General features: G+C 55.9%; 1 pseudogene; it reads left to right on the forward strand.

Moving 5' to 3' along the window:
* LOC110260586 overlaps window positions 1–4,775 on the forward strand; it is a 16,370-nt pseudogene extending 11,595 nt beyond the window's left edge.

The raw sequence follows: 13,883 nt of genomic DNA on the forward strand, positions 1-13,883 counted from the left end.
TCACGTCGTCCTCCCTTTGCCACGGCATCTTGCAAAGGGTGTGTGGACAAGGTACTTGGGGCATCTTCCAAGGCATCTGGCATGCATTTTGCGCTTTATCTTGTGCTTTTCTTCCTTGAAGGCAACAGTGCAGGATTTCCCAGCCTCTACCAGATAGGTCATCTCAAATCCTCATCGACTTCCTTTCTTTTTTTATCTTTAGCAACTGCTCTGTTCTAGAGTGTCTTGTCGTTTTCACTGTCTTGTCACGACTGGATGAATGTTAGTATCCCAGAGGATATAGGCCATTCTTTGCCAGCCGCGACTCAGGGACCCACGAGCAGGGCCCTAAGGTGCATAACAGAGATGTGTAGCTTGGATGCCACAGAGTATGCGGCCTGCTCCCTCAGGCCAGAAATGACAGCTGAGGGAGGAGAGCAGAGGGAAGCAGCTCAAATTCTGCCTCCTCCAGTCTACTGAGCACCAAGCCTTCCAGTGTTCTCGTTGTCCCAATGCCCCTCGGTGTACGTATATGGTTTATGGAAAAACGCAAAGAACTGGGGTCTGGGTGGCTTTTCTCTCTGCCTCTCCATTCAACTGTGTCCTGTGCCAATGAAAATTGGCCATGATTATTCAGAAATCCTGTGTGGGCAACGTTGTCTTTCGTTCTCTCTCTCAGTATTTGATCCACCTCGGCTTGGAGTATGAGGCTTCCACACAGGCACTCAAGTGACCAGGGTTGGATCACAGTTGGCAGGCTATGTCCGTGACTCAACAAGTAACTGCCAATGTTTCACTGCGTTAGCTTTTCTTCTGTCCTTGGAGACCTCCCCTGGGAATTCTGAGACCTCCAACATCTCGCTTGCCCAATTTAAGGGACACGCTCTTTGCCAGAGCAAAGCTCTATTAAGACTCACTAAAGTAGTGTCTGCAGAGGATGGAGGCAGTGAGGAGGAAGGTTGTTGGTAGAAGAGAGGCAGGCTCAGCAGAAATGGACTAGCTGACAAGGTGTTCAGGGTTCAAAATGTGAGGGGGCATGTACCACCTACAATGTGCCCTATTCCTGTGTCCGGTCTCTACAGATTTAGAGGATGCAAACTCAAACTCCGCTGAGAAGTTTCTGAGACCACCTCCTGGAGGCGGACCACCCAGGCCCCCTCCTCCTGAGGAAAGCCAAGGTGAGGGACATCAGAAGAGACCACGACCACCTGGTGACGGACCGGAGCAGGGACCAGCCCCACCTGGTGCCAGACCCCCGCCCGGACCGCCCCCACCGGACCGCCGCCACCCGGACCGCCCCACCTGGTGCCAGACCCCCGCCCGGACCGCCCCACCCGGACCACCGCCACCCGGACCAGCCCACCTGGTGCCAGACCACCGCCCGGACCGCCCCCACCCGGACCACCCCACCGGACCAGCCCACCTGGTGCCAGACCCCGCCCGGACCACCGCCACCCCTGGCGGACTCCAGCAGGGACCAGCCCCATCCCATGTTGGACCAAAGAAGAAACCACCTCCACCCGGTGCCGGACACCCTCCAGACCACCCCCACCTGCTAACGAATCCCAGCCGGGACCCAGACCTCCGCCGGGACCACCATCACCACCCGCTAACGATAGCCAGGAGGGATCATCCCCATCCGCTGACGGACCCCAGCAAGGACCAGCCCCATCCGGTGACAAACCAAAGAAGAAACCACCCCCACCCGCTGGCCCACCCCCACCACCACCACCCCCACCGGACCACCGCCTCCTGGACCAGCCCCACCTGGTGCCAGACCCCGCCCGGACCGCCCCCACCCGGACCGCCGCCACCCGGACCAGCCCCACCTGGTGCCAGACCACCGCCCGGACCGCCCCACCCGGACCACCCCACCGGGACCAGCCCCACCTGGTGCCAGACCCCCGCCCGGACCACCGCCACCCGCTGGCGGACTCCAGCAGGGACCAGCCCCATCCCATGTTGGACCAAAGAAGAAACCACCTCCACCCGGTGCCGGACACCCTCCCAGACCACCCCCACCTGCTAACGAATCCCAGCCGGGACCCAGACCTCCGCCGGGACCACCATCACCACCCGCTAACGATAGCCAGGAGGGATCACCCCCATCCGCTGACGGACCCCAGCAAGGACAGCCCCATCCGGTGACAAACCAAAGAAGAAACCACCCCCACCCGCTGGCCCACCCCACCACCCCCACCCCCACCCGGACCACCGCCTCCTGGACCAGCCCCACCTGGCGCCAGACCCCGCCCGGACCGCCCCACCCGGACCACCGCCACCCGGACCAGCCCCACCTGGCGCCAGACCCCCGCCCGGACCGCCCCCACCCGGACCGCCGCCACCCGGACCAGCCCCACCTGGCGCCAGACCCCGCCCGGTCCGCCCCCACCCGGACCCGCCACCGGACCAGCCCACCTGGCGCCAGATCCCCCCGGACCTCCCCACCCGGACCACCGCCACCCGGACCAGCCCCACCTGGTGCCAGACCCCCCCGGACCCCACACCAGGACCACCACCCGGACCAGCCCCACCTGGGCCAGACCCCGCCCGGACCGCCCCCACCGGACCACCACCACCCGGACCAGCCCACTGGTGCCAGACCCCGCCACCACCCCCCCCCCGCTGAGAACCCCAGCAGGACCAGCCCCATCCTGTGACAACCAAAGAAAAACCACCCCCACCCGCTGGCCCCCCCGCCACCACCACCCCCACCCGACCACCGCCACCCGGACCAGCCCCACCTGGTGCCAGACCCCCCGCCGGGACCTCCCACCACCAGGACCACCGCCACCCGGACCAGCCCCACCTGGCGCCAGACCCCCGCCCGGACCGCCCCCACCCGGACCACCGCCACCTGGACCAGCCCCACCTGTGCCAGACCCCCGCCCGGACCGCCCCACCCGGACCGCCGCCACCCGGACCTGCCCCACCTGGTGCCAGACCCCCACCGGGACCTCCACCACCAGGACCACCGCCACCCGGACCAGCCCCAACCTGGTGCCAGACCCCGCCTGGACCGCCCCGCCCGGACCGCCGCCACCCGGACCCGCCCCACCTGGTGCCAGACCCCTGCCTGGACCGCCCCCACCCGGACCACCGCCACCCGGACCCGCCCCACCTGGTTGCCAGACCCCCGCCACCACCACCCCCACCCGCTGACGAACCCCAGCAGGGACCAGCCCCATCCGGTGACAAACCAAAGAAGAAACCACCCCCACCCGCTGGCCCACCCCGCCACCACCACCCCCACCCGGACCACCGCCACCCGGACCAGCCCCACCTGGTGCCAGACCCCGGCCGGGACCTCCACCACCCGGACCACCGCCACCCGGACCCGCCCCACCTGGTGCCAGACCCCCGCCCGGACCGCCCCCACCCGGACCGCCGCCACCTGGACCAGCCCCCACCTGGTGCCAGACCTCGCCCGGACCTCCCCACCACCCCCAGGTCCCAGCCCACCCAGACCTCCACCAGGCCCGCACCCCAGTGACCCGGAATTCAAGGACAGGTATGATCCAGTTTTCTTTCCTCCCCTGGCCTGAAGCCCTGCAGGTGCAGAACTCTTCAGTGTTTTTCTTGTTTTGGTCATGCCCATGGCATGTGGACGTTCCCTGTCCAGCATTGAACCTGGCCTGGCAGCGGTCACCACAGCCACCGCACGGACATTGCTGGGTCTTTTACCTGCTAAGCCCGCAGGAAGCGCCTCAAACTTTTGGGTGTCCTGAAGGCAACTGGAACCACCGCTGAAACCTGCCTAGCCCCAGGCCCGAGTTTTCAGACATCCCGGCATAGAGTAGCAAGCCTTGGCAGGTTTCACATCCTATCCGAGGTGATTCTCCACCCTCAGAAGCAGACAAAAAGTGCCTTTCCCCAGTCATGACCTGGTCTTACTCAAGTGCGCTGGGAACGAGCAAGGAGAGCTGTGCTTCTGCCTTGGACCTCTCGTCCCCTCGTCTCAGCACACTGTCTTTCTGTCTCAGGTTTCACCTGACCAGGCCTCTCCGGTCCACTGTCACTGCGAAGCAATACTGGAAATACATACGGCTGGATGCTAGCTAGTGTTAAAAACCTCTCCAGCATGTGCTCAAGTTAAAACTAGTAAAGAGAAAGGCCAAGAGGCCACCTCTCAGAGGCATAGCACATCCTCCCTCCCCACTTCCTTCCCGAAAGGGTACTCCGGTTCACGCTGTGGGACACCTCCCTGGACACATTTCTACCTATTTAAGTGCACACGCTTCTTTAGCCACACAGGAGAGCATACGTCTCGATTGCTAATTTCAATAACGCATTTCTTAGAACTCTGCCAGGCAAGCTCATGGACCTCGGTGGAGCTATCTGGACCCTTGTTTTTGTTGCTGCGGTTTTGTTTTAGCACGGCACACCATCCATTACCTGGCTGTGCCGTGGTTTCCTTTACACACCACCCCTACCAGGCTGGAGTCATTCTGGAATATACGGCAGGAACTGTTTTTGTTCACACACCACACACGTATGCACATTATTAGACAGCAATTCAGAGAGATGCCAGCCTAAGAAGGATCTGGCCAACAACAGTTGCAGAGCCCATTATCTGCTGGGGTACCTCAGGCCAGGAACGAAAAGGAACGAGGCAGGGAAGAGGAGGAGGAGGAAGAAGAGAAGGACAAATGTCGGGCTCTCGCCCGCTTCCCTTTAGTGAGTGGCCGGGCGTTATAAAACCACCTGCACACCTCTATGACCTTGCTTTTCTGTGTTCCAGAAAATTGAGCGCGAAAACACCCGTCCTTCGGAGAGCCGTGACATTTGGAATGTGACGGTTGAGCTTCGATTACCAATAAAATCATCTGCATCCAGTTTTCTAAGTGCCCCGTGTCATTCTGGTGTTTGGGAGGCTGACATTCGAGGGCCAGGATCGTGGCATAGGAGCATCCAAGACCCTGTGTCACTCTTGCGTCCAGCAGTTTCCTCCCGGACCGCATGTCTACAAAGCATTTCTGCTTCGTCCTTTGCTTGCGGAAAAGAATGTTTCTGTCCTTTTCTACCTGCCAGGGCCTCTCCTCCTCCCCACTGACCACCGTATTCACAAGCCAGGGGCCTGTCCTGCCCTTCCCTGGGTTCTGCAGCACCAGTGTCCTACGGTGTTATGACTTTCACACCTTTGACTTGAGATTTCTAGGAATTTTAGGGAAACAAGGAGAATAAGCAACTGTGGAAGGAGCTGCACAGGCTGGAGGAAATCCTTAAACTTGCTAAAGTAATTCACCCTGCCGCAGAGGGGCACAAACGTGACGCGAGGTCCCGTTCCCTCCAGCCCACCGTACCCATCCCCCCTTTTGATCATGGCTGAGTGTTCACCCTCCTCGTTTTCTCCCTCCCCGCTCTTTGGCAATCCTGAGTGCGTTTCATAAAGGAGGCACTTTTTGTATTCGAAAAAGCGAGGTGTCTGGATCAATTCACAGCGGGCTAACCTGCTGTAAGAACAGACAGGGCAGACCAGTCAGAAGGCCTCGTGGAGGGATCAGCACCATTAGCCACGACAGTGGCGCTGCAAGGGTCGGAAGCCCCTCCCGAAGGCCGCCTCCAAGTGTGTTGGCGGATAGGGGGTGCCGAGTCTGAATCAGTTGAGGTTCTGAATCCTGGAGAGGGAACGCCCTTCCGGATTCCGCAGTTCACCAGGGCAGGCCGCGGTTAAAGGCCACTGGGGATTGATGCCATTGCACGCCTCAGATGACCCCAGGGCCACCATCCACCTCAGAGCTTCGCAATTTTCACGATGACTAGCAGTAAAGCAGCATACACCCAGACACCAGCCTGACTTTCACCCTTGGGCCTTCAGCCTTGTCTTGCCTGGTCCAGTACATTCCCGGACATGGAGCTGTCGGCTTGAGAAGATGATCAAGAAGCCAGATGCCACTGGGAAAGCACGCTGACCGTCTCTCACAGCAGCCAGAGTGCCGCTCTGTAGTCACCTTATTCATTTTCACGTTGGTTACTGCTTAGTTCCCCTGGTGTCTAGCTTTGCTTGTTGCTCTGGCTATCATCCTGTGTACCGCACATAGAGAAACGTCTATCTTCTTCTGAATCTTGAACGTCTTTCACCTGAATCTCTATCTCTCGCTCTGACTCTGCTGAATTCTAGTCAACTGAGGCTACACTTAGGCATTTCAGGGTCCTTCCTCCTCACGCGGCAGGTAATGTCCATGAAGACACCAGGGCGGGTGGGTGTGCCCGGTTATGAGTCATCTGCTGCTCTGTCTTTATCTCCCCACGGGTCTCCAGTGGTTGGCCCCACAATGGCACCATGATGACTTTTGAGGCTCTAGCTGGTTCTGCTTGTCAGGCAACCTGTCACCATCCCATGGTGTGCCTCTGTCCAGTCTCTCTGCTTCGGCCATTTTCCAGGCCAGTTCATACCTCTCTCGTTCACCTGGGAAAAGACTGTGCCAACGGGGGCAGAGAGGGACCGGTCCAATCGTCTTTGTTCAGTCATTTCCCATCCACTGCACAGCTTCTGGCTGGGCAAGCAGGTTCCTGCACAGGGTTTCAGCTGAAGGCCATCCACAGATAGCCTTGGCGTCATTCTTCCAAGCGTCTTGGACAGACTGATATTTCCTCTGGCAAACCTCAAAATCCTATAGGTTTGGGGTGTGGGCCAGGTGTAGTGGGAGCTTAACAGAGCCTAAAATGCATTTCTCTCCATCGCTTTCCCCTGAGTCATTCTTCTCTGTCCCTAGGCCCAGGGAATTTCTTTGTGACCGGAAACCCTTGCTCTTCAAGTATTTCTGAAGCTTCCAGGCCAAAAATAAACGTCCTCCTCTGTGTATTTTGCAGCTTCGAATACCTTTGAGCGTAAGAGAATTATGGTTGTAGCCGGTGAGTCCATAGTTCAGCTAAAAATGTGGAGCCGGTTGCCACGTCTGAATTACCAAGTGAGATGCACATGGGAGTTTCCCTAAGGAATGGAAAAAACTGGGCTCTTCAGGACTGGGTGAGGCTACGGAACAAGGAGGAACCCAGGCCAGGATGGAGGGACGAAGAATTCCGATGACACAACAGGGAAAGGATGTTTGAAACTCAGATTACCTGCAATGCTCACAAGGAGCAAGTGCATCTGAGGAGGATCACATTCTGCACAGGGATTATGGAAGGGAAAAGTGACAAGCAGAGGTGTTATGGGAGTGCTCAGCTCTCAGGAAAAGGACAGCGCAAGTGGGGGACTGACGACAACAACAACAACTACTAAAATAAGAAGTTAGGTAAACTAAAGAGGCAGGAATGTTCTTCTCAGAAAAATATCCTCCTTTACCACACTCTTCTATCCTGGCAGCCTCCAGTCAGGTTCAGAGCTTTTGCGCCTATGGCCTGAACCCATCAGCTCACAGAAACTAGCAGTGCTTCTCAGATGTGTGGAAAACCCGTTGGAAGTGGGTTTTCTCCCAAATTCCGTCACAAGACTCCTGACTGAGACCATAAAGAAAAGGCACATGCCTCATGAGCTCTTCTTAGAGGCAGCATAGGTTAAAAGGAGAATATTTTAGAAAGGAGGGCTTTCTCACGGACAGTCTCATACATGGGACGTACACGGAGTTGTTGTTGTTGTTGTTGTTTTTTTTTTAGGTCCACACCCGAGGCCTATGGAGGTTCCCAGGCTAGGGGTCAAACGGGAACTGTAGCTGCCGGCCTACACCACAGCCACAGCAACGCTGGATTCTCAACCCACTGAGCCAGGCCGGGGTCGAACCCGCGCCCTCATGAACGTTAGTCAGATTCGTTAACTGCAGAGCCACGACGGGAACGCCGGCGTGTACAGAGATTTTAACTGGAATTTGATTAGCATTTAGGGTATGTTCCCCGACAAGAACTACATTCCATCTTCCCCCTCCATGTCATCTCCTCTCCCCGTCCCCAAGATCCCATGTTCTTCACTTTTCCTTTTAGGAGAGTCCATCTTTCCCCGACAGACGTGAGCTGTGCTGCTCCGAGTCTTGTTATGACTCTTAAAGGGGAAACCTTAAGCTTTCGCGGGCTGCTAAGGCGGGCTGTCTGGGTCGTGAGGGCCATACCAAGCGGAGGGACAAGGTCCACGTCCAGGAATGTGGGTGCTCAAGGGACTTTTCTGAATTTTCCTAAGGTTCACTGTGGCTACAGCTTCACTTTTGGAAAATAATCTTGGATGCCGATAATGTGACTAACGACTTTTATCACAGACCCATAGGGTGATTCCACGTGAAGGAACTCAAAAGCCTCCTGCCCTGGTTTTACAGATATGCCCCCAAACTACTGCACACTCCTGTCAAGTGAAACCTGATTTCCCTTTCCATTAATGCGGACTGGACTGGCTTCTATGGTTACCACAGGCCCAAAAGTACTGGGATGTGCTTTGTGACACACGGTTACGGAAAGATGGTGACTTCCATTTCTGCTTTGTCCCAGCATGGCTTGCTCCGGGGCAGCCGGCCTGTGAGCCGGAAGCTCGCTGGTGTGCTGTGAGGGCATCGGGCCTATGAAGAGGTCCACGTGGTGAGGAACTGAGGACCACGTGCCACCGTGAGGATGTGGAGCAGGTCTTCCTCTGCGGAACCGAGGGGACAGCCCTAGAGGACGGCCTGACTCCACCTCCTGCAAACCCTGAGCCACAGTCACCCATCCATCCACTCCTGGACAGGGAACCCACCGAAATCATGAACCAATGGATGCTGATGCTCAAGCTGCTAAATGTGGGGTAGTTGCTGTACCGCAACAGACAAGCAAATCTCCCTCGTTACTCTCTTGTCCTTTTCAAAGCAAACACCACTGGGAGAAACTTCAAAGGGAGAACTCCCTAAGGACAACGCATCTATTTCCCGGAGGTTGCCTCTACTCTTAGAGTCACCACATAGGATGTCAGGTGCTAGCGTTGTTGTTATCTATGTAGTTTGTTGCCAACTCAGGAATGGATTATTTTTTTTACCCTTTTCTGACAAATGAAGGGTTATTTGGCTTCCCAGTTCACCCTACCACCAATGCTATCTGTCAAGAGGAGTCCATGGTCTGCAGAAATATACTTTACCGAACGGAAGACTTAAAAATCCAAAGCTCCCAATCGGGAAGTAGGAGACCTCCTGTAATTTCAAGCACGCTCAAGTTCCCAGAAGCAGATGAATTGCATCCTTGCTCATTAGGGAACTAGTAGATAGGATCTGAAAGGACAGAACATTTTGAGTTAAACAAGTTCCAGGAAAGAAGGGCGCATGAGGAGAAGGGTTTAGAATCCTGGCCTCCATCCAAAGTGGAACAAAATAATACAAGAGAGAACGGCAACAACAACAACAAGTGAAAAGGCGTGGGGGGATTGTCCAGTGCTGAAACCATAGGACATGGTTGATTTTGGGGGGCAGCCTGCCCAATCCTTGTCTCCGGGGAAAGTACTTCAAGATGTGGCATCCCATTAAAGCTCCCCATCATAGGTGCCCAACCCCAGGCCACCGAGTTGGTATAGGTCTGGGCCCACCATAATACTTAGCTTTACTCCCAGGCATCGGCTGAGCAGCTGGCATTGACTGGAGCCTCCCTGGTCACTGTCTTCCAGAGATTTCATATCTGAGTGAGCCGTGGAAGATGCGGGGACGGCATACGGAGCTCATACCAGGTCATCCTGGCAGCCGCATGGAAGACGAGGCGTTAAAGCCTTCTCATACACGGGCCATTAAATCCACGCATATTGGACCTCTCTGTTTGTGCATTTCCCTCCCCTTTTCCGCATCAGCGAATTTTCGTGGGGTTCTTGCCTCTGGAACCAAAATGTTCTGGGGGCAAGAAAAGATACAAATTGTGACCCACAACATTTGAGACATTCCTGCCAGACCCAAAGAGTTTTGGACTTCCTTGATAAGAAAGCACAGATTTTTGTCCACCAACTGATGGTCCTTCTGCCAAATTCTGTTACCTTGACTTTCTGAAGCTGGAGGAGGGGCTGCAACAGGAGTCCCCTTCTGCCCCTTTGGGAGCCTCTTTTTCTGTCACAGACCATTGGACTGGAGCTGCTCTGAGTGGGTGCGGTTGGGGGTAGGAGGGCTGCAAAGGAGAGTAGATATCTCAGGCCATTTTCTTGCAAGCCGGCTTAGGGGGGCACTTTGGTGCTTTCTGCCACTTTCAGCGAGCAGAACACACGAGGGTCTCCTGGTCAGAGCTTGGGAGCACCACTGACAACAGGTCCTAAGACCACGTAGGTGTATGATTCACTTTGCTGTAAACCCGCGAGGCTAGGGCGACACTGTAAATACTCTTCCCCAATAAAGCAGTTTCAAAAAGTAATACGTCTGAGGAAAGAACAAAACGCAGAAAACACTTGCCGGTTGTAGTAGGACGTGGGGAGGCCCGGCTCTCCCGGGCCGGACCTAAAACGCGCCAGAAGAGGCATGGACACGGCTGGCTGGCGAGAGGGTCGGCCCTTCGGGTTCCGCCCCGGGGCTCGCGCCTCTGCCGCCGGCCGGGCGGTGGTGTGTGGCAGGCGGGGGTGCGCAACGTGTGCCGCCCTGCTTCTCCCGCCGGTGCCCCACGGGTCCAGCGGCCTCGGCCCTCCCAAGGGGCAAGCCTCAGGCCTGGCCGCCTGGGCGCGCGGCTCGCCGGAGGCCCGCCCCCGCCCGGGCGGGGGAGGGGGCTTCGCGCGCCGCCCCGCGCCGCGCTCGGGGCGGGAGCGCGCCTTGCCCGTCCCAGGGCGGTTTCCCCTGCCGGGCTCGAGGGCCCTGCCTCAGGCGCCTGCCCGCTGGCGCCGTTTCCCGCTCCTGCGAGCGCCGGGGGATCCCCCTCACGGTGCGGGGGCTCCGCGGGCCGCGCTCTGGGGGTGGAGAGGGGAAGGGTGACCCTGGGGGTGGAGGCGGGGGTTGCCTCGTCGTGCTCCTTCGCGCGGCGTGTCGGGGGCACCGACTTGGCTGCGCCCGCGCCCTGGGTTCCCTTCATCGGGTTCGGGGCGCGCGCACGAGGGATGGCTGGCGGCGGCGGCGGCGGCCCGGCGACGGAAGGAGGCTCTGTGCGCCTCCAGGAAAGTGCCCAGGTGAGGCGGGCGGGTGTCCCTGAGGCTGCGCAAGCGTTTTCCCTGTTGCCCACAAAGGCGAACGTTGGCCCCACTGGTACCCGAACTGCAGGCCACGGCCCAGCCACGAACTGGCATCTCCGGAAGTGCCTTGGTGGACCCGCTGGGGAGACGCTGTGTGGGGCGCGAGGCGCCTTTCTCATGAGAAAGCCTCCTCTAGCGAGCAGAGAGGGAGCCTTGAGTGTGGGACCCCCCAGCCGCTGCTCCTCTCAGGGGTGCGGTTGCCATGTGGACCACAGCCACAGCCTGTGCCCAGAACCCCTCACGTCTGCCCGAGGGGCACGGCGCCGAGACAGAAGTTAGAGAAAGAAAGTAGAAAGCGGAAAAGAATTTCTTTACAAAAAGACTTGTCCAAATTAGGCGAAGTGCATTTGTATCTCTAGAGGAAAGGGAGACCAGAGGGAGCAGTTTGAGGACAGAAAGCTGAAATTTCTTGTTTCACTTGGTGGATACCAAAGTCAGGCTTGGAAGTCTCTCAGTTCAAAGCGACAGTCAACAGCGTATGAAGTTTTGAACTAGATTTAAACATGCACTACTGGAGAATCAAGTTTAAGGGCAGTCTCTTTGGTGCAGTTAACTTTGTTTCGGCCACCTGCTGGCTCAGTTGGAGTTAGTTGTGTGACATAGTGTGTAAGAAGTTAAAATCATTCAAGGGAAGAACACTGACTGACAAGCCCTGGAGGGAGGATGGTTCTAGCTCTGAAGGAGTGTTCCTCAGATCCCTTCCTGCCAGGCTATGCGGGTTGTCAGAGTTTCCCAGGGATGCTTGGGGATGGGCTCTGTGCCACCATGGAGGTGTCCCAGAGGAGATTTTCATCACTGGCGGAGTGTCGGGGGCAGGGACCCGGCTGCGCCCGCGCCCTGTGTTCCCTTCACCGGGTTCGCGGGCGCGAAGACAGATGGAAGTGCCAGGTGCAACCCAAATATACTTTTGCTCCCCGTGTTAACAACACCCCCCCCCCCCCGCCCTGGTAGGTTTCTTTTTAAATGCTGATTTCCTCGTGTCCATTGTAAATGTGTCTGTTAGGCCAGGAACTCTTCCCAAGTTTGTGAGAAAAGGGAGGGAGGAGTTAGCAGTGTGTCGTGATGGAGCAAGTATTGCCCCAGGAAACAAAGACACCAGAAGATGCTCTTAAAAAACAAACAAACAAACAAACAAACAAAAAAATAGACAGAGTGACTGTTTTCCCTTTCTTTTTAAAACTTGTAAGACGCATTGTCAGAGAATATTGTTGTCTGATATTTTGGGAATGCAGTCTGAACAGTTTTCATTTAGGAGCCTTTAATTTGTTAGCAATGTTATGTCTATGGTTCTTCCCTGTCGTCATAATTAGGAAGTGCTGAAGGCGATCTCTGCAGGGCTTTTCTGTATGCTACCTCAATACTCTGTGTCTTCTAGGGTAGATATTATTATTATGAATATCCTCATTTTATGGGTGAGGAACCTGAGGCTCTGAGAGTCGAAGGAGCTTGCTAAAATGCAGTGCGAACAAAAAACAGAGAGGCTAGAAGCTGATGTCCGAAGGACTCCAAATTCCTGCTGGCTTTTTAACATATGGCATGCTGCCTCGTTCATGAAGTACCCTCAGGTTTCCTTCGAGAGTGGTGGGGGATCTAGGCAGGGAGAGACTTGGGCAGTGAATCAGAAACAGAAAATGGGGATGAGTGGGTTTGAGGGAGAAGGAACCTAGAAGCAAGCTTCCTTCCCTAGCAAAGAGGATCAGTTATTTTGGCCATCTTAAGGATTCTTCCCTTGGGTTGAGCACCTGCTTCACCTTTGCAGTCTTTCCTTGTTTCCCTCACATTTTCAGACTCTCAGGAAAAGGTCTGAAAATGATGAAAAGCACTGCGTTCTTGGTGTGGAATCCAGGGGAGGTGAGAAACAATGGAGCTTTTTGACTCGCAGCTGGCTTGTGCATAAAGATGTCATTGGCAAGGAGGTAGACAGCCTGGAGAGATCTGTTCCTGTCCCCGAATCAAAAAGCAAAGCAGAAACGTTTTCCAGGAAAGTGTTCCTGGAGGAAGCCTGCTAGAAACATCCATAAGAAGGGGTCTCGGACGTTCCTATGCTGTGTTCGTGGCCCTCACATCCCAGACTCGCAAACACCCAGAACGACACATGGCGCTTAGAAACGGGAGGCTGGCTGATTGTTTTATTGGTAAATTGAAGATAGCTTGCCTCGTTCCAATGTCATGGCCTTCTGAAGGACAGGTGTCTCCCTACTCATTGTCTGAAACAAACAAAAAGGAAGTTCAGAGCGGTTTGGCCGGTGGTTCCTTGTCCCTACCGGTAATTGGCAATTGAAGGAGGTCGGTGAGAGCCCATCTTCTCTCTCTCTTCTTCTTCCTCCTCTCCATTCCTTCCTAATTCCTCTTTGTGTATGGTTTGTATGCAGCTAACAGAGAGTGGGCTCAAAATTGTTGCTTGCAAGATGAATGAAAAAGATCTTCTGAAGTTCTTTAGCTCTTGAGTGCTGTGGATGATTCTTAGTACGTCTTTACAGAACTATTCACTGGAACCTATCCTATAGCAGCAAAAGCCTGCATCCAGCCTAAGTGTCCACTGATGGCGGTTTGCTTAAAGGGATCATGGCACAGCCAGGCGATGGGCTGGGGTAGACTTGAAAAGAAAAGGGAGAGGGGCCAACTTGATCCCTGTGGCTCTGGGCAACGACATGGACGTGTTCTGCGAAATAAGTAATTTGAAGTGAGCAGCGTATAGGGCTGCATATGAAGTATGAGAGCACTTGTGGATCAAAGAAGAGGGTAGGTATTTATAGAGGCCTAAGCGCTTCCAAGGGTTGTTCACAAGACTTGACTGTGGTGGCTTTGGGGGAAGCTTGTGGGGAGG

Source organism: Sus scrofa, chromosome 5 (genome assembly GCF_000003025.6).
Source record: "Sus scrofa isolate TJ Tabasco breed Duroc chromosome 5, Sscrofa11.1, whole genome shotgun sequence".
Taxonomy (NCBI): domain Eukaryota; kingdom Metazoa; phylum Chordata; class Mammalia; order Artiodactyla; family Suidae; genus Sus; species Sus scrofa.